Source organism: Dermacentor albipictus, chromosome 2 (genome assembly GCF_038994185.2).
Source record: "Dermacentor albipictus isolate Rhodes 1998 colony chromosome 2, USDA_Dalb.pri_finalv2, whole genome shotgun sequence".
Classification (NCBI taxonomy): domain Eukaryota; kingdom Metazoa; phylum Arthropoda; class Arachnida; order Ixodida; family Ixodidae; genus Dermacentor; species Dermacentor albipictus.
In genome coordinates this window covers 149646165-149672975 of record NC_091822.1, presented here as the reverse complement: position 1 = coordinate 149672975, position 26811 = coordinate 149646165, and the positions used below count along the sequence as shown (strand labels likewise).

Sequence of the window (26811 nt, the reverse complement as noted above, 5' to 3'; positions counted from 1 at the left end):
TCAAGAGGGCCAGCTCATCGCTGCGCACCACTTTGTGAGCGCTTGCCAGTGGTGGGACATTCTCAAGCGTAGCGAGGCTCATGTTTTTAGTCCCCGAACGCAGCCGATGACATCTGAAAGTGCAGTGTGTGGTTTCCTCTTCAGCGGAAAGTAGTACACTTAGCACAACGCAGTCGGAATTGCCTACATTTCATATGAAAGGCTGCCGACTACGTATTTGTGCATAACATGTCCGCACATAAACGCGTCATACGTGCCACTCTATTCTCGACTGGTATGGGAAAATTTTGGTCCGAAATGGGTTTTTCTGCGCTCGGGGACAACTGACTTCAGCGAGGAAAAGAAACTGACGGGGACGTAGCGCGCACAAGCAACACCGTTCCTGAAATAAAGTGGCACATTTTCATTCGCATTTGCTTAAGCTAGGGAAAAGCAAACGTAAACATCTTAAGACAGCAAGGCAAGACCGTATGCACCACTCATTGTTAAACGTGACTCATTTTTCTGCTTTTGTCGTCCGCGTTCGGGCAAATGCGAAGCCGTCGCGCATGGAAGCTGCCCCGATTCAGTATGTCATAAAAGAAATTGAACTGGATACTGAATTCAACAAGAGGGCTAACACTTGGAGTAACACAACTGTAATAAAGGTTCTAAACAGGCATGAGGTGCCTCAGACAGGTTGGCAAATAATGCGGATCCCGCACACTTTGGGAATCGATATAAGCGAAGCTTTGTATGATGTTTCCTTTCATTGACGATAACTTTAGCGGTGATGTTGGCGGCGACTGTGTAACTTCTTCAGCGTTTAGTCCAATACGAGAGAGGTGAGTTGATGTTAAACGTTACCTTGCGTGCACCACTGCTGCTCGTCCGCGTAGTCCACAGAACACACATGGATACGTGTTTGCTCGAGGTGTTGCTGAGCGCCGTTGTTCATAATCTCTGAGAAGGTTGAGCATTATCGTCGCCTCACACGGCACACCGCATCGTGGCAGCAGCGTTAAACTTTAATTGAATTACAAGGTGGTACGTACTTCAGTTAATTATTATAATTGTATGCATACATTGTACACAAACATTCGCGGTCTGCACCACGTTTCGGGGCGCAGCGACGACGCTCTTGTTCCGTGCAACGCTTCTTTCGGGCCTGGATGTCCACGACCCTGAGTGCACGCTTGGTGTCCATTTTGTTAGCGCGTGTTTACATGCTCCTTCTGCATACAGGACCAGAGCGCTTTTGGGGTGCCAGCTCCAAGCGCTTAATGGGTTTGTATTTACTTAATATTTTTCGGGTGTTACGTGCCGTAAGCACGGTCTTATGATGAGGCACGCCATAGCGGGGCACTCGCTATTAATATCGAGCACCTTCGTATATTTAACGTGCACTCAGTGCACGGTACACTAGCGGTTTCGAATTCCGCCCTCATCTGCATGCAGCCGGCGCTGCCGGTATCGAGCCCGCGACCTCGGGACCAGCAACGCAACGCCGTGGCCACAGGGCGTTGCGGCACAGGGCTGGCGGTGTGCTCAGGTTTCTTAAGTATTGCTCCTGCCTTGTACGCTCGCCGCGCTGCACCGAATTAACGGCGCAAAAGCGCAACGAGTCAAAGGAAGGGCGGCGTAAAAAACGACGCCCTCGTTTGTAGCCAACATCGACCCCGGTGTTGAGCCGCGACGCAACCGAGGTCGTAAAGACGAAGGCAGCGGCGGTGGTTTAGTTCGTCCTCGGGAAGAATGGCCAGGCCAACGGGGCTTCTTTGGCGCCGGGGCTGCTCCGCTGACCATCCGGTCGAATCGGAGCGTAAGAGTAAGCCTCGTGGCGGATGTCCGCTATTTAACAAGCTCCCGTAAAGGCACGCATGTAGCGCTCAACAGCTATGAGAGAGGGGGGAGAGAGAGAGAAAGAAAGAGCTTCGATAACAAGGGTGGCTAAGTCGCCTTAGCGGGGAGGGGTGGGGGGGAGGAGTCATAAACCATACAAATGGATGGGCAGTAATAGAACAAAGAATGTCGCTGAAGTCAACGTATCAACAAGGGAACTTCTCAGAATAAGTTTCTTTGCAAAAACGTTGACTTCAGCTGCATTCCTTGTTCTACCATTCTTAATCACTTCAAACCTCATCTTCCTGCGAAGCCCTCTCCTCTCCTGTTTTGGTAAAAGAAAGATATATATATATATATATATATATATATATATATATATATATAAGAAAAGGAACCGAGGTGCCCGATTTCTATTGATCATATCACAAGAAGCCAAAAAAAAAAATACACACCAAGGACAACGTAGTCCCCCTACGTTGTCCTTGGTGTGTTTTTTTTTTGTAGGCTTTTTGTTGGCTTTTTGCTTGTACTTGATAATTGAATTACAGCAATGATAAATTAATGGAAATGAAAATGGATGAAAAAACAAGTGGCCGCAGGTGGGTAACGATCACATGTCTTCGCATTACGCGTTCTTACTGTCGGCCAGCGGGCATAGTGACCTTCTGGCCTCTCTGGCCCCGCTGTAACGAATCGCTTCGTGAAGCCAACAATGTGCCCGCCACTGACAAATCTACGGTGCCAGTAAGGCCAGACACGTTTGGCGGACCGAGTATTGTTAGCTGGTTCGCTGCCACCTTCACGGACTAATTGGGGCAAGAAAACTCCTGGAAAGGGTGTTCTCCGGCGTTCCGGTAATTACGGACTCCAGTAATAATCACGAGTATTCGACAGACGCTTCGTCTAACTGCGGAGTCAACTCAGGGACCAAGACATTATAGCTTGAGTCAAACGTGGCAACCCCTATCTACGAGGCTCCCCTCCGTTAGGTGTGTTAAGTGAAACAAAAGTGCGCGAGTGAGTGTGTGAACCCTCACTCCCAAAAGGCGACATTGAACGCCCCGTTTCGACGAAGGTTAGACTGCAGAGAGGACAAGAGGATATATTAAGCAGCCGCCTTCGGCTCTTAGGGGTGCTTCGTTTTCAAGTCATGCTAGACTGATGAATTGTAACGTTCTACAACCTTCGTGTAGACATTGTAAATAAATCCCGTACTCCCAGTTCTCGATGAGAACGCGTTCCTCCCTTCAACAGCATCCATAGCGTGGATGAGTCGGACTACGGTACGGGCCAGCTGCCCCTTTTTGCACGCCCGACCCCAACCCTTGCAGGGTGCGATGCTCTAACCAATCGGGAAACCGATGCGCCCTTCTCCTATGTACAACTATCTGCGGTATTTATCTTTACCTACTTGAACTAACCGTGGCAGTGTTAACCAGCGCCACCACTCACAAACCTCGACGGCGGATGCGGAACATCCTTTCTTCCGCAGGCGTCACGAGTACATAATCTTTTTTGGGTGAAGGAAATTGGTCAATAAACCCACACATGCTACCTGAAGGCATCGATGTTGCCGGATTCGAGACCTTCGTAATGTAATGAATGAGAAGAACGGTAACTCAAAAAGATCACGTACTTGTGACACCTGTGGCAGAAAGGATGTTCCACATCCGCCACCAAGGTTTGTGAGTGGTAGCACTGGATAACTCTCCCAGGGTTAGTTCTAGTAGATGAACATAAATACCCCAGAATGTAGATGGGAAAAACGGCGCCGCGGTAGCGCAATTTGTAAGAGCATCGCACGCGTAATGCGAAGACGTGATTCGTTCCCCACCTGGGGCCAGTTTCTTTTCTTTTCATCCGTTTTCATTTCCATTATATTAATAATTTCATTATTTCCATTAGCAAGTGCAAATAATTTCTCCTATGTTCGCTTTGGTGTCTTCGTTAGTTGGCTTCTTAGTATATGATTAATTAAAACTAAGATCGGGCCCCTCGGTTCCTTTCCTTCACATTCGTTAGATAACGAGGGTCTTGAAGCCGGCAACATCTCGTTCGAGAGTCTCTCTTCCTCGCTTTCGAGACGTTACAGAAACATTTCTATTCGCATTTCTATTTGCATGCTTTTGTGATTGTGCTTGAAACCTCGCTGTTACCCGCTCCAGTGCACGTACGGTGTGAGCTTCACCAAGGCATGTGCTGTGCGCGCGCGCGTTTGCACGTTCCAGCGTGCCTTTCCTTTCCGCCTCACTCAGCTTTCTGCTGCCCTCAACATCAGTCATTGCATCGAAAATTCTGCAGATCAAGCACACATGTTGGCATTAAAGCCCCTCCATACACGTTTCCGCCGACCAGGCCACCGCCGACCAAGAAAGCGGCGGTGGCGCGTCGATGGAGGGGCTTTAGTTGGCATATGTGTTAAGCGAAGCTTTTGCGGAGCAGGTACGCAAGCGCTATACAACAGTTCATCTTCTCCACAGCATTTTGCAGCATCACGATTACATTCACGTCCGGCACGACGGCACTACGCAGAGGCCCCACCGCGCCAAAGCGGATTGCACTGCCTACAGGATAGGCCCACTCAGCTATAGAACAAAGCCTCGGGGGTCGGCCCACTTTGCTATGATACACTATCTTTATAGGGACTATTGCTCTGCCTGCAGAATTGTCCCACTTGGCGCGAAACCGGCCGAAATGACGTGCCAGGCACTGGAAACAAAGGCAGACAGTGCGTCGTTTTAATAACAGAATTGTGCGTTTTCACTAAAGGTATGCATTCGTTGTGGTGATGGTTTTATGCGAAGCATATTACGAGGGCTCAACCCAGCTCCTCAGGCGCGGCGGTGACCATGAAATCACGTGACACCGTGACGTCACGACAGAGGAGAAGTGGCTTTGGCTCAACTCTTGCAAGACGGGCTGGGTGGGAATCGAACCAGGGTCTCCGGAGTGTGGGACGGAGACGCTACCACTGAGCCACGAGTACGATGCTTCAAAGCGGTACAAAAGCGCCTCTAGTGAATGCGGTGTTGCCTTAGAAACGAGCTGTTTCTAAGGCGTGCGTCTCTTGCTCAGGCGCACATTTCGTTGCCGCGCCGAACGCTGCTTTGCTCGACGCTCACCGCGTCCAATGCGGGGCGCGTAGTCGCTGCCCTGTAGCCCATTGTCTTACACCCCTTGGCGGGTCGACGGGAACGCTGTCGCGTTCCACTCTTGAAGGCGAAGCAGTAATGCATGAGTAGTTTCTTCGTCTAGCCGAACCAAATACAGCCAAGCAACAGCAGTTCACCAGGCTAAACAGTGGTTGAACAACTAAAATAAAGGCTAGTATGCTTCGCATCCTGGGCTTAACCTTACCTAAGCCACAGCCTAGAGCTCAACTAGAGCTCAACCCAGCTCTAGTGACGCCGCGTCGTCGCGTCGTCGCGGCGTCGCGGCGGTATATAAGCAGCTGCGCTTGCGTCTGCTAGACACTCACGAGGTGAGATGCCTCCTGGAGACACAGCTGCTCGTCGCAATGACAAGCGAAGGTTGCGGCGTGCTACAGAGACTTATGAAGAGCGGGAAGAACGTCGGGCCAAGCAACGTGCTCAGTATGCGGCTCGGCGACAACGTTCTATCACTGGAGAAGAGAGTGCTTCCACTAGTTTGGCCATTGAGTGTGACAGTACTTCTACTAGTTCGGAGCGCTGGAATGCTACCAAACGAATGAGACGTGTCCGTGAAACTTCTGAAGAGCGACGGCAACGACTTGAGAAAGAACGGCCAATCCGAGAAAGGCAAAACGAGAAGCGCAGGAAACGACGTGCCGAAGAGGCGGGTAGCCGTGTACAATTCAGCGAGGCAGTTGCAGAAGAACGTCGTGCGGAACATGCCAGAAGAGTGGGCGAATTCGAGTCTGCAACGCGTGAGTTTACCAGACGTTTCGTTAACAATCCGTTTGGTTATGCGTGTTCGGTGTGTGATCGACTATGGCATAAGGACAAGCTTACACCAGTGTCTGAAGTGATGTTTCCGACTTTAAACCTAGCTTATCCGGAGTGGGACAGAGAGACTGTAGCCAGTGCTGTGCTGTGCAACACGTGTAAGGGTAGCCTAAGAGGGCAAAAGATTCCCCTCTACAGTGTTTCCAACGGTTACACTTACCCGCCGATGCCGGAGGGATTGCCGCGTTTGAATCCGGTTGCCGAGAGACTGTTATCGCCGCGCATACCATTTGTGCAAATCCGCAGGTTAATGAACTGGAAGAACGGACAGTATGGCATCAAGGGGCCAATCGTGAACGTACCAGTGGACACTGACCAGATGTTGAAACTGTTGCCTAGAGATGTGGACGACCAGCAGCAGATACTAGTGAACATAAAGAGACGCCGCATCGATAGGGGAGTGTATCTGGCAGACGAGGTAACGCGCGAACAGTTGCTGCCGTGGGTAGAGGTGCTGCAAAATTCCCCTCTATACCAGCACTATGACATTAAGATTGATCTCGAAAAGGTGAACAATTTGATCGATGTAGTTCAAAACAATGAGGTGGAACTTGAGGAATGCGATGACGGTGGAGATGACCCAATGTCTGACGCAGCCGCTTTAACAATGGATCAGCATACTGTGATGTATGATGAAGACGAAGCTCTCAACCGTACTGTGACAATGGCTCCCGGCGAAGGTCAGAGGCCAATGAGCATTCTCTACGACACGCACGCAGAGGAACTGTCGTTTCCACAGATATACCTCGGCCACGCTAGATACATTAAGCCAGAAGCAAAGCCCACCATTACGTCCATGGCGACGTCCGAGATTAGGCGCAGTGACAGACGGGGAGCCTTGCCGATGCACGTACTCTATATGGCCATGAAGGTGATACGTCATCGCGTCTGCGACACCTTGAATGCCGTCTTCAAGAACACCCAGGGAGTACAGAAGTTGACGAGGGGTGATGTGGAGAATCCCGAAAAGATGGAGAACCTGATTGAGCGAGACATGGGTTTCATGAGGGGTGTACCCAATACTATACAATATTGGCATACCCGCAAGGCCGAGCTGTTTGCCATGATACGACAGTTGGGGAAACCGACGGCGTTCCTTACGCTCTCGGCGTCTGAAATGCACTGGCCTCGACTTCTCGAACTCTTGAAGAGACTGAAGGTTTCACCCTCTGACTTTGACGTAGGTGAAGAGGAGATGAACAGTTACCACGCAGCCGTATTGGTTAACGAAGACCCGGTGGTCTGTGCGGTGTACTTTGAACACATGGTTAGAGTAATCATGCAAATACTGTGCAACAAGCGTATAAGCCCTTTCAAGCCTAACCACGTTCTGGAGTATTTCAAGCGTATAGAGTTTCAACACCGTGGCAGTGCCCACGCTCACATACTCCTTTGGATGGCCGATGCGCCAAACGAAGTGGTTGACCCTTACAAAAATTTTTAATGTGTTTTTTTAGAAAGTCTTTTGAACTTTCTCTATAGAACTCTATTGTGTTTATTTTGATTGCCTATAGAATTTTCCTATAGAGTTTCAAAAGTTATTTGGCCACCGCATTCTTATAGGAACTCTAAAGACACATTTCTATAGAACATTTCTATCGAGTTGCTTTAGAGATGCTAAAGACAAATTTCTATAGAATATTTCTATCGAGTTCCTTTAGAGATGCTAAAGACAAATTTCTATAGAACATTTCTTTCGAGTTGCTTTAGAGATGCTAAAGACAAATTTCTATAGAATATTTCTATCGAGTTGCTTTAGAGATGCTAAAGACAAATTTCTATAGAATATTTCTATCGAGTTCCTTTAGATGTGCTAAAGACAAATTTCTATAGAATATTTCTATCGAGTTTCTTTAGAGATGCTAAAGGCAAATTTCTATAGAATATTTCTATCGAGTTCCTTTAGATGTGCTAAAGACAAATTTCTATAGAATATTTCTATCGAGTTTCTTTAGAGATGCTAAAGGCAAATTTCTATAGAATATTTCTATCGAGTTGCTTTCGAGTCCCTACAAGCAAATGCCTATAAAAGCTAGGCCGATGTGTGTAAAGTACTTGCAATTTACCAAAGTTCTACTGTAGGCAATAAGGACTACAGTAAATGCAGTGGCAAAATAATTGGTGCTACAACCACAAAGTATTCAGTTTGAAATGTTTATTGCACTTCAGACTAGATACATGCTTCATATATGTGACATACACACTTCAGACTAGAACTTGCAACACACAAACTGTAGCTGCCAACATGCTTCTCAGGTCAAGCTGGTGGTGCAAACACACGAAACATGAGTTAAAAGAATCAGTGGCAGACTTGATTACAGTTGACACCTCGCAATAACAGGCTTGACTAGGACAAGAAACCATACCATTAAAACTGAAAAAGGAGTGCCTGTTCCAGCAGTGCACATTAAATGTTTGGTTACTAAAGCCTGAAAATAGACTGATATGAATGTGCACTGCAATGTTGTGTCAGCCTGACGAAACGACACAGCATTTTAGTCTGAGCAAAAATAACACTGGCAGTCGCTGCAAAAATGTGGCAAATAATGGCTTTCACAGATAAGTACACCATATACCGAAACCACACAGCATTTTAGTCTATGTTTATGTGTAAAATTAGCACTGGTAGGCCCTGCAAAAATGTGGCAAACAGGGGTTATCATAGAGCAGTACAGCATATATCGTAAAAAGTTTAAAAGCTTGTATTTCGTTGTAGGGAAACAATTTTGAGATCAGAGCCAATATTCTAATTAGGGTGAGAAATACAACCCAGACCGACACACGCAATGACTAAAAAAGAGATCTAGCTCAGGAGCTCCTATGTAATGCACATGAACAGTAAAATCGTTTTTCTCGGCAACTATGCAACCAAATTTGATGAGGTTTGATACATTTAAAAATGTTTAAATTATAGTTTTTACATTAACACCATCAATTTTTATTAAAATTTGCTGAAAATAGCAAAACTTGAAGGAAAAGGACTTAGTTTGCAACTGTAAAAAAAAAGAGCTAGCACAAGTTCGTTAATTCTGTAAATTTTCCTACTCAAATACATCCAAAATACAGAAATACTTTTGAGACAACCACAGCACTAATTTGAATTAAGTTTGCGGCATTCGAGAATTCTACCTGTTGCAGGAAGGACTATTTGGCAGGTTTAAGAAAAATAACACCACGAAGCTTACTAATGCCCGTCTCTGTGCCAGAAAGAGATATCATAGTTCTGCAGATTCCATCTGCTATGTCTAAAGTCAACAAACTGTATATATGAATTTACAGCTAGCATGAAATTGTTGCAACGTTTGAGAGTTTCGCGCATCTACTCATAAATTAGTGATTGTATATTAGAGCAGCATATGGTATCTCTAATTTGACAGATTAAATTATGGTATTAGGTCCAACAGAAATGTGATCTCATTTTTTGTTATATAAGATTTGTTAACCTTACTGCTCTGTTTCTTCAAAATTTACAGTTTCCATGAATTCGTGCTACGTGAATTATGCTTTTTCAAATAACGTTTACTTTGATGCAACAATATTTCTTTATTTTACCTGACTCCTTGCTAAAAAAACTGCAGTATTCATGAGATATGAATAAATAAATATTAAGTGAATAAGTAAACAAATAAATATTGCGGTTTGTCTTATCATTCCACCACCAGCATGAACTGTAGGGAGCTTTGGCTACTGCCCACATGGTTGCAAGTTCATTCTTACATGACCACCTGCTATTTCACTTCCCAGGAATGGAGCGAGGAAAGGCTAGTTTTTGGCCTCATTTGGTCCGTCTAGTAACGGCGACGGTGGAGCCTGGAAAATAAAATTGAAATTAATTTTCAAAAGGTGTAATGAACATTCAGTCATAATGTATTAGCAGGCACAAACATGCCACAAATATCTATATAGTTGTAGCATTATGCTAAGTTTCATTTCAGTATTTCAGAAAAAAATTATAACAGAAAGGTGGCAGAACGCCCCACCTCCCCACCACTCTGCCAAACAGTGGCAGTTCTTTTGAGAATCATTTTTGAGAATATTTTTACTTTCCCAAGATTCGGTGACATCAGCACTGGGCCAATGTGCCTGGCAGTAGAATATCATTGCTGATGACAAAAAGCATCTCCGAACGACAACAGCCTAGTCACACATTAATCTCATCTTGCAATGACAACACATTCCCATTTATAACATAAGCAAGCAGGAACACCCATGAGCTAAGAGTCCTATACAGATGTCACACTATGCATAGAAAAAATTTTTTTTGAAAAGGGAATGACCTACTGGCTTCTATTGCTGAGCGGTAGACAAAATTAATATTCCATCCGCTATTAGCCATAGTTGGTATGTACTATGCTTAATATGCGAATAATAAATTTCTCACATGGAGCTTGGGCATCTAAGTATGCATTGTATGGGGAACAATAATGTTTTAAGTTGTTTTCGCAAACTATGATGGATAACTGCCAATTTGTGGTATTTGGAACACAGTCGCGGTGTCACTGTCAGATACAATGGACACAGTATATTCGTGCTTTTTGAGTTATTGAAACAATTAGTTTCTAATCTAGTACGGGTATGTACACTGATATGTATCCTAAACGCAATGATAAGACTGCCCAATTGCAATTGAAATGTTAATTCAGTTTTAATTAAAAACGGTCCTTCTTGCAACCTGGCATGTGAAAAACAGAAAACAAAAATTATACTAATCAAGTAACTTTGAAAACTGATTGCATAACTGCTCTATAGGTCAAGCAGAAAATTTAACAAGAAATAACGTGCCTAAAACTAGTTGCAACAAACAAATTTGTTACTACGAAGGTTGCGGACAATTCAGTAAACAGACTGTGACCCAGTCTTTTTATGTGGCATTCCTCAGCGATGTTGTTGGCCAATTGGTTGCCGCAGCTGAACAAAACAGATGAACAGTCTAAATCAGGTGCGCAGCCCCAGTCCCATCGGTGCATGGTCAAGTGGGACGAACATACTGATCCGAGGAGTGAATTATGGTGCTGTCTTAGGTACGTGTTGAGGCACCGGCCAATCTGTTGCATGTACATTTGACCAAATATACACACGATCACAAGAATAGACTACACTACCCCTGACAGACAAGACAAATTTAGTGGTATCTAAGCAAGCCTTTCTTGTCAGGGTGCCATATGCACAGCAGTGTGCAAGAGAATTGAGAAAGGCAAGCAGGCAAGGGAGGCTTGCTCGGTGAAAGATACCACCAAATTTGTCGTGTGTCACAGGCAGTGAGTGCACTGTATCCCTTTCACATGTGGTCAAGCGTACATACGGCAAACTGGCCGGTATCTTCTCATGTGTATAAGAGATCCAGTATGGTCATCCAACTTGGCCGTACATTTCCACAACGGGGCTTCATGTTGGATTACAATCGTTCATCTGTTTTCATCCACCGTAAAAACTGACAAGTGAAATCGATGAGGCATACCACATATATAGTAAGAGATGTGGGTGAGTCCCCATATTTAATGCAACAAACAAAAAAGGCATCCTGTGTAGGTCAACAAGGTATCCATATCAGTCTGTGCCTATGTACTACAGAAGTAAATGCAGCTTAGTAAATACTGACCTTCATATTAATTTTCAAGAAATTAAAGCTCACCAAATGTGTATTTTGCAGTGGCTGTTACTATGGGAACAGAGAAGTAACTGTAAAGATATCAATGATAAACAAAGATGTGCACACTACGTGCTTAGACCTGTGACATATTTAGTACACTACCCTTCGAATTCCTACATGCACAGAAAACTGCATGAGATTCTAGCACAAACAGAAAAAAAAATATGCAAATAGGGGTACAGCATAGTAAATAGTTTTCAAAGAATAAAACCCCAATAAAAAGTCATAAATACACTATGTACAAAGCAAAAAATATATGTAACTTGCAGGTAAGCAACTTACGCAAAAGAAATACTAAACATCAGGAATGGTTGGGTATAGTTTTATACAGAACACAATCATGTGGGCATAATGGCTATGCATACTAATAGGTAGCAAGTTCAATAAGGTTGCATAAATATTTAGTCTCTTTAGTATGCTGCATTAAGTAATGTGTCGACAAACTTCACCATGAATGACACCAAGCCCCCTTTTTGGAACACGTACATTTCATACACACCTGTCATGACGATCCAGATCACACGCCATGCTGCTGCAGCCATATATCCACAGGGTCGGCATTTCTTGGGGCTCCTCGTTCTTGTAGTTAATGTTGTGGGTCACGGCCTCGCCACTACAAAATCAATTCTATGTTAGCTTAAAGCAGTGGCACAATAAAGCTGTGATATCGTGAAAACATGCAATCAGCACCTAAAAGAGTCACGAAAACAATGTCTGCACTAATGTGGAAAGAGAGCAAATGCTCGAAATCATCGAATGTCATGACAATGCGGACCTCTACATCAAATAAAGTTTTGGACGCACCGCAGCAGCAGATTACAATCTAAACTTAATGTTTTTTTTTCCATTACTTAGTATAGGCAACGTTCCCCTGTCATGCTTAGTTAAGTCAGTTATGTCAACACATCTTGCCTTGGAAATAAAGCTGTACTAGTAGCAAGCTGTGATTGGCTTACATTTTTTTCTTAGAACTGTTCGTTAGCCAAAAACCTCGTAAGCAGAGATTGTGCACAACGTCGAAGCATTTATAAGTGAGGAAACGTCATTGAAGAAAGAATCGATGAAGAGGTAGACGGGTCGTTACTATGCAACTTTAGCAGACAGGCGGGAGCTCACGCACAACTGCACAAGGCGAACACGATTTCCGAAACTTTTCTCAGGGGAAGCAAACGCTTATCAGGATTATCAATTCCGCACTGTGGCAATAGAGTTGCGTACACAATTCTTACAACCAGCGCGTAGCAAGTATCAGCACAGGGTTCACTGTTGTCGTGGGTGTTCCACTTACTACGTTCGCAAGGCACTCTATACACACACGGGAAGCACACACAACACGGATGAACGCACGTGTAGTTGGCGAGCACGATTGCTTACCGTTTCAACAGTACGACGAGGTCGAAAGGCACTCTCCAAGTTTCCAGTGATGCGTCTGCGATGTTACTTGCAGCAAACAAGCCACTGGGTAGTGGACGAGCTGAGGCGCGCTAATAATACGCATTACTTCTCTGCGCCGTCCACCAAACTTTCCACGAACACAAGCGGAGACAAAGGGAACGCACTCCATGGCATGAAAATCGTTGGTCCACATTTAGCTGGCGCGCCACGCATACGGCGTGCTTACAGCGAGACTCAAGCCATCTTCTGGCACTTTCGTGCTCGCGAACTACGTCTCATTTCATTACAGCAAACCTAATAACACACGGTCAAACAAACACATCGACGCAGCTCGCACGACAACCGTTGAATACGGAGCAATAACAACACGCCGTAGCTTCGTATTCTACCTGTCGCGTTGAATACGAAAATACCGGCGCCGCCAGCGCCGTCTGTATAATAGTGCGGCTGCTGTGGCCTCCGTGATTCCTACAATAATACCCACATAGAGTTAGTAGAACAACTCTAGAGGAAAAGCTGGGCCGGAAAAGTGGGAACCTCTAGGGCGCCGCCCTGTTGCTACTGGTCAATGTGGCCAGCGCAATTACTATTAAAAGAGCTGAAAACAAGTACAGGTCACCTTATGCTTTGTTATTTAAAACGCATATTTGATGGCTTTATGAAGGTGGTGGGTTAATATTAAGTTTATAGAAAGTGATCGCTAAGTCCGTGACTTATGTGAATCACGATGTACGCATTCATGCAATAAAGGATGACGCGAATTTCGGTTTCGAATCTGTTTTTTGGATGCGTAGTAGTTTCGTTTAGGTTTGACATGCGATCTGCGATCGCGCGTCGACATCGGATGGCACACTCGTGCCTTATGTGCCACCGAAGCCCCGAAGTGCTCTGGCATATACCTTCACATGTAAGTAAACGAATGTATCTCCTTGTTGAGAATATCACGCGAGTAGGCAGCTCTTGTGGTGCATCAAAATCGTTTGAGAAGCGTCACTTTTCTACATGCGGAGCGGTTTTTTTATTTGCAGGTTTCCCTTCAGTAGGAAATTGCTGCAGGCGGACCAGCGCACCGGAATTGTACTGGCGAAGCCACAAGCAACTCAAAGAATCTGTTTTTTTGTCGCACTTTGAACAGTCATGCTTCTACAAAGGCCACAGCAGAAAAACAGCCTGATGCCGAGTATTTCTGTGCCACGAAGTAATCAAGAGGCGAGTGCCTAATGCGGACGAAATCGAGCTCTTGCATCGAAACTTAGAACGACAGAAAGCTGAGCTAGTTGGTAAGGATTCATTATGCAAAACAAATGTGAAGCGTGCAGACAGGACACAAGAGTAGAGAAGTGGGCGGCGCTCGTGTTGTTTACTAAATACTCTACTCTTGTGTCTTGTCTGCACGCCTCACCTCCGTTTTGCATAACGAGTGCATCAACCCACATATTAATAGCGTAGGCATTTTGTTAACTGTGCAATATTTTCAACACTTCCTTGCATGCCATTTCATGTGGAATATCTTTTCTGGTCACAAATTTGTGCAGCGAATCTATTTGCATGATCGACTCCGGGCCTGTGTCCCAGCTGCTTAGTGGTATTTGAGATTATGTCAGTATTGCATATGTGCCTGTTGTCTATAATAATTTAATTTTGAAAATGCTCGCAGGGATCTGATGTGCATACCTGCAGTTTATGGATACATGTAAAAGACTCAGCGTCAAGTGCAAGTGAACGGTCCCACGTGGGACCGTTCACTTGCACTTGACGCTGAGTCTTTTACATGTATCCATAAACTGCAGGTATGCACATCAGATCCCTGCGAGCATTTTCAAAATTAAATTATTATAGACAACAGGCACATATGCAATACTGACATAATCTCAAATACCACTAAGCAGCTGGGACACATTTTTGTTGATCATACTCGCAGGTAAAATAAGTAGATCATGTGGACAGCTCCAGCTCATTATCCTTAAATCAGTGTGTACAAGGGGTATGCAAAAGTAATTTTTTATCGCGCACCGATTATTTTGCTGTATAAGCAAGAGAACCCACCACGTTAGTGTAACGTATCTTGTACATCACACTAATATGTGCTTTAATTTACCAAGTGAGATGAGTTACTTTTATGGCTCATTCAGTCATATCACACTGCAAGCTGCATTCATCAATCTTCAATTGGATTTTGCAAATGTTTAATGAAACATGTTTCCCAAATTTTATGCAGATATGCAATGGCAAGCCCTCCCGTGTGTTCCAAAGGTAAAATTTAAGCTCTAAATTAAAGAAGACATTTCTAGTCAGAAACAAGCAAAAATGGCGAATGCAGAGTATCAGAAGCCCAAGGTACAGAAATTATGAGAAGTGTCGAATAATTTTAAGGAAAGAGTCGTATTTGAAAATGCAAGACTGTTCAGTGGAGGTCAAGCAAGTCAATATAGGTAGAATACTCTGCAAAATTATGCGAGAGAGGGGATGTCAAACTATGGGTCAGGAAATGCGTTGTTTTTCTGCAAAACAAAAGCTGATTGCCATTACATAAGTCACTTTAGCATCATGAGGCTGCTGCTTGATAAATTCAGAAATAGACCAAAAAACAAGACACGCAAAAATAAAAAACAATTTAATGATGCTCTCTCCACACTGGGATAAATAAAAACAAACACATTACATCTAATGTGGACATATCAGATGCCTTGTGAAACACTAAAGGAAAAATTCAGTTTCGAGCTATGGCACTTGCCGCATAGATGTGGGGGGCCTTGCACTAATAGTGATAGTTGCCACTGCATTTAGAAATTGAAAGCATTCATGCAGACAAGGATGGTTCTTTATATTTTTGGCTACCACTTCAAATGCCTCCACTAAGTGTTACAATGCTGCACGCAGCCATACTAAGGATCTCGCAGCAACACCTGCAGGTAAAAAGCAAAAAGCAGTCAAAGTGCTGGTGTGTACTGGACACTATGTTTGAAAACTTTTAGGCAAGAGGAGTGCAAGAAGGAGACATAACTGCATTTATTTCCATAATTCCCCATTCGAATGGTCTTTTCTTTTTGCTTAGACAACGCCTACGCCTAGCCACAGCAGCTCCCTCATACAGACTCCGCAAGCCAAGAGGCCGTGGAGGCAAATGCAGGTAAGAGGCAAGAAGCAATAGCACTGGTTTCGACATTCATCTAATTTCTTTATTCTTCTTTCGTTTAGGCAGCCAGCACACCCCGAACAGCCACCTTGACTGCGGGTGTGTCACCCTAGTCACCAAGGAAACATTTGAGGGAAAGCGACAGGCAATGTGACAATACTCTTTCTCTCGGATGACTCCTATGCCTCGCCACGCTAGCACACTTGTGCACAAAGATGTCGCGGAGGCACATACAGGTCAGAGGCAAGAAGCAGTGGCACTGGTGTCGACATTCACCCAATTTTTTTTACTTACACCGAGGCAGCCAGCACACCTCGAACAGCCACCTTGACTGCGGGTGTGTCAGTAGATTCCTGTTGTACATATGCTCATAATAAACTTGAAGGCAAATGGGACAATGATGCATTGTTTTTTTGAACATTTATTGTACACATACAATATATGTTATACTTTGCAGTGCTACAGAGCATATTTTGAAGCTTCCCCCTATATTTTGCACCTTTACTTACGTATGTGTTGTGTGGCCCTCAATGCAGTTCATGTTGTAGCAGCTGCTTTGTCTGTGTATCGCACATTGGCTAAAGCTCATGATATCCACATACTTCTCTCACATATGCAAAATAAAGTTCTATGTAGTCCTCAGTGTCACAACAAAAAATGAAAGTAAGCAATCCGATTGTGGAATTGTGTTTATTACAGTGATTCCTATGACAGTTACTGACAAGTTGACAACTTGAACTGGTCAATCCGTCCATAGCCTCCTCTATTTCTCAAAAGTAAAGGAGGCTATGATCCGTCATGGCAAGGAATTGTATGTATACATAAAAAAAGGGGGGATATGTGTGTGTGTGTTTGTAGTGGGGGGTATAGGATTAGGGCGGTACGAAAAAATGTACCAACACCGTCCTCTAGACCCATTCCGTTAAGGTACCGTAACAAAGCGTATTATGCATAAAGTTCATAGAACCAACTCTGATACTACTACACACGCCAGGCGACGCGAGCTACATGCCATGACGCATTCGCGACTGCACCGGATGCCCTCCATATTATTCTCGTTAATCGTGTTCACTGCACCGAGGCAAAAGAAAGATCATGGGCGCAGGTGCCTTTAAAGTATCTCGACCTTGCGAGGCACTGCTGCGCGTGCCAGGGGAGCTGTCCGGGCGAACACTCCCTGGCACACACCTGACTCGGCGGCCCCAACCTACGTACCGTTCTGCTTCGAGCTTTGATCCCCCCACTTCTCTCTTGGGTGCCCTGGAGTTCCTGCGCCGCCTGCTTTATTATAATCTCAGGTGCTCTCCTGAGACTTCCGTTTGTCGGTTACATGCGCCTTACAGCTGGATCAGTACTTATAATAATAAAAAAACGCGATCTATCGTCGCGACGATAGATCGCGTAGGCGGATTTTGTAGCATACCGCGTCCGTGCGAACAGAATTACGGAACGCCAACGAGGAATCTGACCACAGCTTCAAGGTAACCTCGTCGAGTGACACTCCTGCAACAGGCGCGTGACCGCTGAAAACCGCATACCGCCGGAAACTTGAACAGGATCATCCCTCGGTTGCATAACTGCCACCTGTACGGACAACATGGACCGAACCCACACCGTCCCGCAACATAGAATAAAGAATCAACTTATAAAGCCCAAACACACGGCTGCACGCACACATCACAACACTACAAGCGAGACGCCATGCTGCTACGCTGCTACTGTTGCCGGATTAGAACTGACTACTGTCACCAAGTTTAGCAAGCGTCTCAGGAGCTGGCAACCTCGGCGCGTAGCAACATGGCGGCGCTCTTGAGGTTCCCGATTTTAATGCATGGGCCCTATGGGTAGCTTGTCCTCTAGAGTCAGTATAGTAACTCTATGAATACCCACTACAGCAGGTTTTTGTGCCGTTTTGAGCCGGCCTTTGAGCCGAACTACATACATATGTTGCTAGACAAGAAGAAACATTGACATGCTCATATTGTGTGCTATAGTTTAGGGCAGAAATAAATTACATGCAGTATTCTTGCTTTTGAATCGCTTATGCCACATGTAGTCAGCAAAAAGCATGGCCTTCAAGATCTCGACAATTTACCCTGTGTAAGCTATCGCTGCGGTGTGATTTTAACGATTTCAACCTCGGTCACTGGCCTTAAAACCCTAACTGACATTATGCGCAGCCGTTACCTGCAGTGCCTGTGCCCTAATTTCGTTTCTCATTGAAGTAACTTCCTGCTGTCGTTTAAATGTAGCCCAGAAATTGTCGACACAACCTCGGAGGTACACGTGTGCAGTGTGTGATGTTTCCGTGCCCTTGTGTCCGTCGCACAGCAACGTATATACGATGATGTTTAATTTTACCCGTGAGGTACAGGTTACGCTTATGTGTTCCCTATCTTGCTTTCGTGGCGATGCGCTTATCATGCGCGGATCGCGCTCATGTGGTCTGTGACTGTTCAAGATTCCTTGAAAAAAAAAATCGTTTCTGCAGCGTGCATTTGAGTGGTATGTGCCAGAAATTTGCGGCGGCGTTCGATCTGTTTCCGCCCCAAGTGCTGCAGTCACTGCATGCCAGCAAATAGATATGACGCGATTGCTAAGGCGCAGTTTTGCTTAGTGTTTCTTGGTATACATCTTTGTGATTTACCTGCATATGCGATATAAACCACAATGCGCGCTTCCGTTATATTTCTTTGGTTTTCCTAATTTCGATTAGTGTGATGTTTGCCTTGGTCGATGAGTGTCTTTTTAACGATGCTCTTACTTGATAGTAAAAAACCTCTGAAATGCCGATTGCAAGAACCAGCGTCTTCCAGTGCCTTCCAGTGTGAAACCAGCGCGTTTTTCTTTTTTCTTTTTCTTTCTTTTTTTTAAGCACTGGATCGCACTGGGTACGCTGGCGCTCGCTGGGACTCACTCGAGACCAGTGAGAACGCTGGATAAGAGCTGGGTCACACTGGAAGAGACGCTCGCATTGGAAACGGCGCTGGTTGTGTTTGTGCCGCGCTGGCTCCCGCACGCAAGGACGAGCGCTGCTGAATATTAAATGCTTTATACAATTTCATGGCTTGATACTAGTCTCTTGTTCTAAATAACGCTATATCTTAGGGTCATAGAACTATTTCGTGTCGCAGCATGGAATAAAGGTGCGTGAGCTGCCTTGTTTATTCCTGCACATGTGACACTGAAAATCACTTTCGTTTTTTGCATTTTGCCTTGTGACAGGGCGGACAGCTAAATTCTTTAACGAAACCACGCATAGACGGAGGACGCCGCTTTTTTAGTAGTTCGCACGTAACGTATGACTGGGAGTTATCGCCATTGTCGCAGTGTTGTGGAGTGGACATGAAATCCAGAGGTCGTTCAGACGCGCTCGAACGGACCCCGAGTTCGATGCCTACCGCTGCTTGATATTATCGCACCGATAACAAGGCTGAGGCGATTCGTGCGCTTCCACTTTCCCTATTGTACTAAAAAGAGTTCTGAGGCTCAAATACACACATTTTAGCTTTCGCCAGCTACCCGCGCCGAGATCAGTCCCCATCGAAGCTTAGGCATAGCGTATCCGCCGAGTCCGCCTGCACGCTATCGGTGCGTCTAACCTCAAGAATCAAGAAGTCTAAAAAGGATAAATTACTTTATATTTCAGATTTCGCATCGGTGCTTTTAAATAAACAATTTTTTCATGTCTACAGTGCCAGCACAAGAAGTGAGGAGCGCCGATGTGACGCATCATAAACGCAGGTATATGTGCTGTCGCCGAAGGCTCCCAGCACTAGCCTGCGTTTCTCTGACGAATATATGTGGCTAGACAGACGTGTAGACTGAAAGTCATCACTGAACTAAGAAAACATTGCATACCCCTCGCGTGAAGAACAAGAAACGGCTATCGAAATCGGCAGTAACAGCCCATTCATGCAGCGTCCCGAGTCGGTGGTTCATTTAGGACTTTTTTTCGAAGCTAAAATACCAATCGCAGTCGATGTTATGACACTTCCGAGCACACTATTGAATATGGAGAAATGTTTCTTTGAGGTACAGGCGTGAGTTTTAGTTGCTGGCCGATAGCGCATCTACCACGTCTGTGCAAGACTTCTCTCTGTGAAACTAAAACTGCTTCTCGATTTTGATAAGCTAAATTATCCGCCCATGTCCCTATGCTGACGCGGCGTAGCGGTAATGAGCCGGGCTGGGGATCTGCAGGTACGACGATCGAATCCTGGTCAGAGCACTTCTGTTTTTACATGTTCATTTTTTCGATTTATATTGTACTAAAACGCTATCTGTTGCTTTCTGTATTAAAAAAAAACACATACGGTGTCCAGGCACCACGTATTTAACGCGCTAGAGCTGTTTTTCGCACCAGTAACCAGCGCCTCCCAGTACGCCGCGCTTGCCCAGCGCCCCATGCATCCAGCGCGCGGCACTGGACCCATAATCCGGCGATGCACTGGATACTGGGTACTGTTTATAGAGTGAAAATATAGAGCCGTTCTTAGACAGGCCGCACTTTAGCTTGTTTAATTTCCTATAAACGTTCCTTTACAGAACTCAGTACGTATGCTATATGATGGCACACTTTTAGAACGGGAATGGAGAGCCAGTCTAGAGACAGGCCGCATTAGAAGTTCTGAAAACGTTCTATAAATTTTTCTATAGAATTTGGTACATAAGATGTCAACACGACCTCTATAGAACTTTTATGGAGGATGTAGAGCCATTCTATAGACAGGCCGCATTAGAAGTTCTGAAAAGGTTCTATTAACATTTTGCTGTAGGATTTGGCACATAAGATGTTAATACGACCTCTATAGAACGTTTCCGAAAACGTTCTATAAATTTTTTTCTATAGAATTTGGTACATAAAATGTCAATACGACCTCTATAGAACATTTATGGAGGGTGAATGGAGAGTCAGTCTATAGACAAGTCGCATTAGAAGTGTTAAAAACTTTCTATAGACATTATTTTATAGAATATTGTACATATGATGACAATAAACCCTCTATAGAGTGCTTATAGAGCGTGAATGGAGAATCAGTCTATAGACAAGCCGCATTAGAAGTGTTAAAAACTTTCTATAGACATTATTTTATAGAATTCAGTACATAGGACGTCAATACACCCTCTATAGAACATCTATTGTGTGTGAAATGACTTGTTTCTATAGAAAGGTTTCTATAGACTTCTTATAGAGATTCTATGCAGACGACTCTATAGATCGCGAGTTCCTATAGAGTCCCTTTTGACTCCATAGGAACTCATTAGGAGTTCTAAAGGAACTCTAAATCCATTTTCATAAGGGGAAAACGGTGGTATGCCGGAGACGGTTGCACTGGCCGAGCGACTCCTGTCGGTGAACAACGAAGCTTTGAAGAGGCCTAGGAGTCAGCGACACGAACATACCCACACGTGTTACAAGGGATCCAGGAAGACGTGCCGATTTCATTTCCCGTTGTGGCCGATGCCTTGTACCAAGGTGTTGACCCCGCTGGTATTGTCTCACGAGGATGAAGATCCCGAGGGTACCAAGCGGTTCGAAAAGCTCAAGGCAAAGCGGGATGCGCTTCACGAAGTCTTGGACGGTACGGTTTACGAGTCGTTTGAAGCCATGTGGGAACAGCACGACATACGGGACTTTGAGCACTACCAGATGGTGATCCGGTCCGGCCTTACGAGACCCACTATGATGATGAAACGAGATTTGGACCAATGCAATACCAATGCCTTCAACCCTTGGATTGCCGAAATGTTAAACTCCAACATGGATCTACAGATAATCCTGGATGTGTATGCCTGCGCTGCCTATGTGGTTGAATATGTAAACAAGGCAGCCCGTGGCGTGTCTTCGCTAGGCCGAGCCATCACGAAAATGCTCGAGGAAGACGAGAGCAAAATGACTTACGAACAGGCGATGCGAAAACTGGGTGTGCACATACTGAATGGCATAGAAATGTCTGCACAAGAAGCAGCCTGGATGTTGCTACAGTTTGATATGAGCCAAACGAGTACGGATGTCATCTTTGTGAACACGGTTTGGCCCGAAGAGCGAGTTCGAACTAGGAAAAATAAACGCCAAATGGACGAGGAACAGTTGGACACGACCAGCACCGACATCTGGCGAAAGGGTGTGGTTGAAAAGTACGAAGAACGACCTCCTGAAATGGAAGATGTCACACTTGCAGAATTCATGACGGAATACAACATTAACAAGTTGGTCAAGCGGAGGAAGACGGCCATACTTCGGTGCCGAGACTATGATGTTAACGACGTCGTTAACTACAAGCGGGAACATGTGATGCTGTACTTGCCGTTTAGAAAGGAGAATGACTTTCTAGACCGTAACGAGTTTGAGACCATCTTTGACGAGAACAAGGAGAGGATTATGGAAGTCAAGAGCAAGTACAACAGTGCAGTTACAAAGGCTGAACTCTTGGAATACATTCGCGACATCAACGAGAGTGTCGGAATCGAGGACGGTTGTGAAGGAGAAAGAGAAGAGGAAAAGGGAGAGGATGGTGTGTCTCCAGCTACACTGGTGGTGGAAAATGACGATACTGACATTGTACCGGAAAGCACAGTCACAAGCGTCGTCGTCGCTGCAAATTGCCCCGCCGTCAAGAAAAGAGAGGGTTGTATGCCTTTAGATGAATTTCACGCAAAGATGAGGATGACTAACCATCGTCAGCGCATGATAATCGAAGAAGTGATTCATCGCGTCACGAGCGAGGACGCCAAGCCTCTCCGCATATTCTTCACTGGTCCGGCTGGATGTGGCAAGACCTTCACACTTCGATTGATCATGGATGTCTACAACAGGTACTGCAAAAGCAAGAAGATTGGCTATGGAGACGGGGAAATTTCTGGGGTTAACGCTTACATAGCCTGTGCCACGACCGGCAAAGCTGCAGTTGCCCTCAATGGTGTCACTGTCCACTCGGCCTTTAAGATTGTCATGTCTGCCGGCCGCGAAGATAGGAGTCTTTCTGCAGCTGACCTAAACACGTTCCGAACCTTGTTCAAGGGGGTGAGGTGTATCATAATTGACGAAGTCAGCATGTTGTCATCTGACTTGCTACGACAGGTCGACAGAAGGCTCCGGCAAATTAGGGCAGATAGAATGAGGGAGCCGTTCGGTGGCTTTGACGTCATTCTATGCGGTGACATGAGGCAGTTACCACCGGTCAGGGCATCGGAAGTGTATAAACGCCCCAGAGCAAGTGGTGCCGTGTTTAGCACTGACGTTATACCGTGGCATCACTTGGAATACTTTCCCCTTACTCAAGTTGTCCGCCAGAGCGACGTGGTGTTCTCCAATCTTCTGACCAAGATTGGAGACGGTGCTGTCCTGGAAGACTTTGAAGTGGACCTGATAGAATCAAGATTTGTAGACGCCGAAGGGGCAGCGCTATGTTCAGACGCCGTTCGGCTGTACTACAGTAACGGCGAGGTGGATGCCTATAATGAGAAAATTGCTAACCGATGTGAACACAAAGTTGAACATGCAGCTAGGGATTTGATAACTGGCTACCGAACGCATGAACAAAAGGAATTGGCTAAGCGGGCACTAGAAACTTTCAGCCGCATCGAAACGGGGAATCTGCCACCGATGGTTGTCTTATGCTTGGAGAAGCCGTATATGCTCCTTAGAAATATAGACATAACGGATGGATTGGTTAATGGAATGGTTGGAAAGCTCAAGTTGATTGAGTATGATGCACAAGGGGAACCCTCTAGAGTTTGGCTACAATGCCCCCCTGGAGTTGGAATCTTAGCCAAAGCAAAGCTTGCCCAACGTGCATACAGGCGTAACATGAACGGCTGGATACCCATAGATTTGGTAACCATGCAATGCCAATTGAAGGGCAAGCTGGTCAAGCATATGTCAGTCAGGCGGACGCAGTTTCCTCTGATACCCGCCAGTGCCATGACAATTCATAAATCTCAAGGAGGGACATTTGACGTAGTCGTGTACGAGTATGCGGCTAACCATCCAAAGAAGCTGGTGTACGTAGCCCTCAGTAGGGCTACGAGTTTGCAGGGGTTGTACCTTACTAACAAACACGGATGCTACAAGTTTACACACAGAGGGCCAAACCCGGACAAGTCACTTAAGGCAGAGTTTGAACGGTTGGACAAGCACAAGTTGGACACTGCATTTAGCCGATGTGAACAACTGGTGATGAACAGTGTGGTCACGCTAGTTACGCTGAATGTAAGATCGCTGGTTGCTCATGATGAGGAAATTTCCACTGACCCCTTGCTTATGTCTGCTCATGTGTTGGTGTTTACAGAGATTGGGCAAAGCTTGGATGGATGTCCTAAGACTGTGTGTGGTTTCAGCCTGGTTGGTGCAACGAGACGTCTTGGCCAAACGAGAAATGCAGGAGTGGCAATCTACGTCAGGCAGCCTTTACAAGCTACAGTTGTGACGCCTCCAGTGCCGATGGAACGAGGGGAAGCTATATGTGTGGAGATTTCTGTTTTGGACTTGGTTGTGGCCGGTGCATATATCGCGCCCCAGACGAGCAACGCAGACGCGATCAACATTTTGGCGGACGTACTGCCACAACGAACTGACAAAAGGATGTTGGTCTGCACGGGAGACTTTAATAAGGACCCAGTGAGGGACAAAACATTCCTGCAAGATGTTGAAGAAAGATATGACCTTAACCTGTGTGACCTGCAACCAAAGTCTACAACCCAATGGGGCAGCAGTTTGGACTTGGTTCTGTGTAGGAATAATTGCAGACAATACCGAATAAGTGATGTACAAACTAAGAGTCATAGCTTTACGGATCACAAGAGTGTGTTTATTGGTTTGCAAAAAATAAATGATGATTTGCAGTGATGTACTGGTTCTGTGTTAATCAATAGTGACCAAGTATAACCGAGAACAGCCATGCCTTACCGAGATTAGTCAAGAAGACAAAGTATAACCGAGCATAACCATGCCTTACCGAGTTTAGCCGAGAAAGACCAAGTATAACCGAGAACAGCCATGCCTTACCAAGTTTAGCCACCAATATGCTTCGCATCTGACTAGGCTTAACCAAGCTAAGCCTCGGCCCATTTTTTAGGTACCGTTTGTTTCCCTGCGCAATACCCTAGAGAACAGAGTCGGCCACCGCCACATAGTACAGATGGAGCGACATGTAGGCCAATACTTCATGTGAGCGATGCCCTGCGTGCGAGCTATTGGGTGAGACAGCAAGCTGACCAGTTGCCTTATCTAGGGATACCGGTGAACTTGCTTTAGCCCGCACGTGCGGGTGCAGCGCCCAGGCGCCGCGTGTACCAGACCCGGTAGTCCTGGCAGCATCCAGCAGTCCAGCTCAGCAAGCTTGGCTTTCCTAAGACTCTCTATACCCGAGGCACAATGCCTCGCTTTCAGTGTACCAGCGTGTAGCAGTGCCGATGAAGTAATCACTTCATCGAAGAAACTGTTGGCCCGCAAATGCTGTAGTATCGGGGCCGAGTTCATGGCAGCTGCCGCGCTACGAAGGTTTCGTCCCGCGGCTCCTTTGTTCTGGATGACGCCTCGGTCCCAGTGGCTCAGGTCGGCCCGCAAGTCATTTGCATTTCTGAATTCCGTGCACTCCTTTACGTCGCAGACGCCAAAGTCGCAGCTACCGCACCTCCGTACGGAGATCTTGCCATTCAGGAATCGCAGTTCAAAGGAACGCTCAATGTAGGTACTGGCGTGATAGTCATTTGCATAGAAATGAGAATCCCGGCGCCGAGCTTCATGTCTATTTTAGATCACCGCGTCATCTTCGACTACCGCGGAACGCCGAAAGTAGGATCAAGGTGCGGAAGTGCACCTTGGATAGACATGTCAGACACCACATTATGCTCTGCGCGAAGCCTTCGGCCACGACACGGTTAGCTGTCCGTTGCCTTGGCGTGGAAACAGCGGACTGCCTCCAGCCAAGCCTCTGTGCCGCTGCAACTGCAAGTAGTAACACTGCTGCCATTGAAGAAGTGGTGGCATGATATTTTCGACGATTTATTTTGCGTTAGACTAAGGCTCGGGACCTCAAACCACAGGAAAAAAAAATACCGGAAGAAATCGGAGGTCTCTTAATAATTTAGTAAACTATATTTTCAAGTCCCTTTCGATATCGCTCGGGGAGGTTATACGGCGCCGTGACGTCGTGACACAGAAGATGGTCACGTGGAAGCAGCACACTGCGACGTTTTGACGCAGTTGTCTGCTACGACGAGCCAGCCGGAATGGGGGCCAAAACGTCGAAACCTGCCCGAAATCTAGCTCAGTCCTTGCTAAAGCTACACTACAGTGCTTTAAACTGGGCTGGTTGATGATTAGGCCAGACACCATGTAGGACAGCGAAGCTCGTACAGTTTTGTTCCTTCGCCTCCCTGTTCTTCTGTCCTTACGCTAGCACAAGAATTATGGTGCTTCACTGTAAAGAGCGTCTTTTTTTTTTTGGCTGCATGACATTTTTAAATTATTGCCCACGGAAAATAGCACAATTATAAATCTTGAACTGAATTACTCGACGAGACATCTGAGAGAAATTCGAATAGTTATTGTATAATTAACACATTTACGGTAATTAACTTTTAATTATTTATGAACAGCACATATTTTAGCGTACAAATTCTAGTTAGTGAGTATGCATGACAAATCCACTTGGAACGAATTCTAATGGCGCCGGTTCTGAGATGTGCGTCGTCAAACTCGTGGTGAAAAATGCACTGTTCCACTTACTTTGTAAAGAAAACGCATTTTTTTTCTGCATTGAAACTTGAAAGTAATTGGAACGCCAATGCATTATGTCGGACAGTTCGAAAAT

At 45.5% G+C, this 26811-nt stretch overlaps 2 long non-coding RNA genes across 2 annotated transcripts; one reads left to right on the top strand and one right to left on the bottom strand.

Annotated features, from left to right (window-relative positions):
* Window positions 1-8100: 8100 nt before the first annotated feature.
* Window positions 8101-13194, bottom strand: LOC135899815 (uncharacterized). The gene is made up of 3 exons (XR_010563735.2): window positions 12835-13194; window positions 11960-12073; window positions 8101-9620 (listed from the first exon to the last, which is right to left on the bottom strand). It is a non-coding gene; the product is annotated as an uncharacterized lncRNA (long non-coding RNA).
* Window positions 13195-13982: 788 nt separating this feature from the next.
* On the top strand, window positions 13983-16737 carry LOC135899906 (uncharacterized). Its single transcript, XR_010563745.2, has 3 exons — window positions 13983-14135; window positions 15911-15985; window positions 16054-16737. It is a non-coding gene; the product is annotated as an uncharacterized lncRNA (long non-coding RNA).
* Window positions 16738-26811: the final 10074 nt, after the last annotated feature.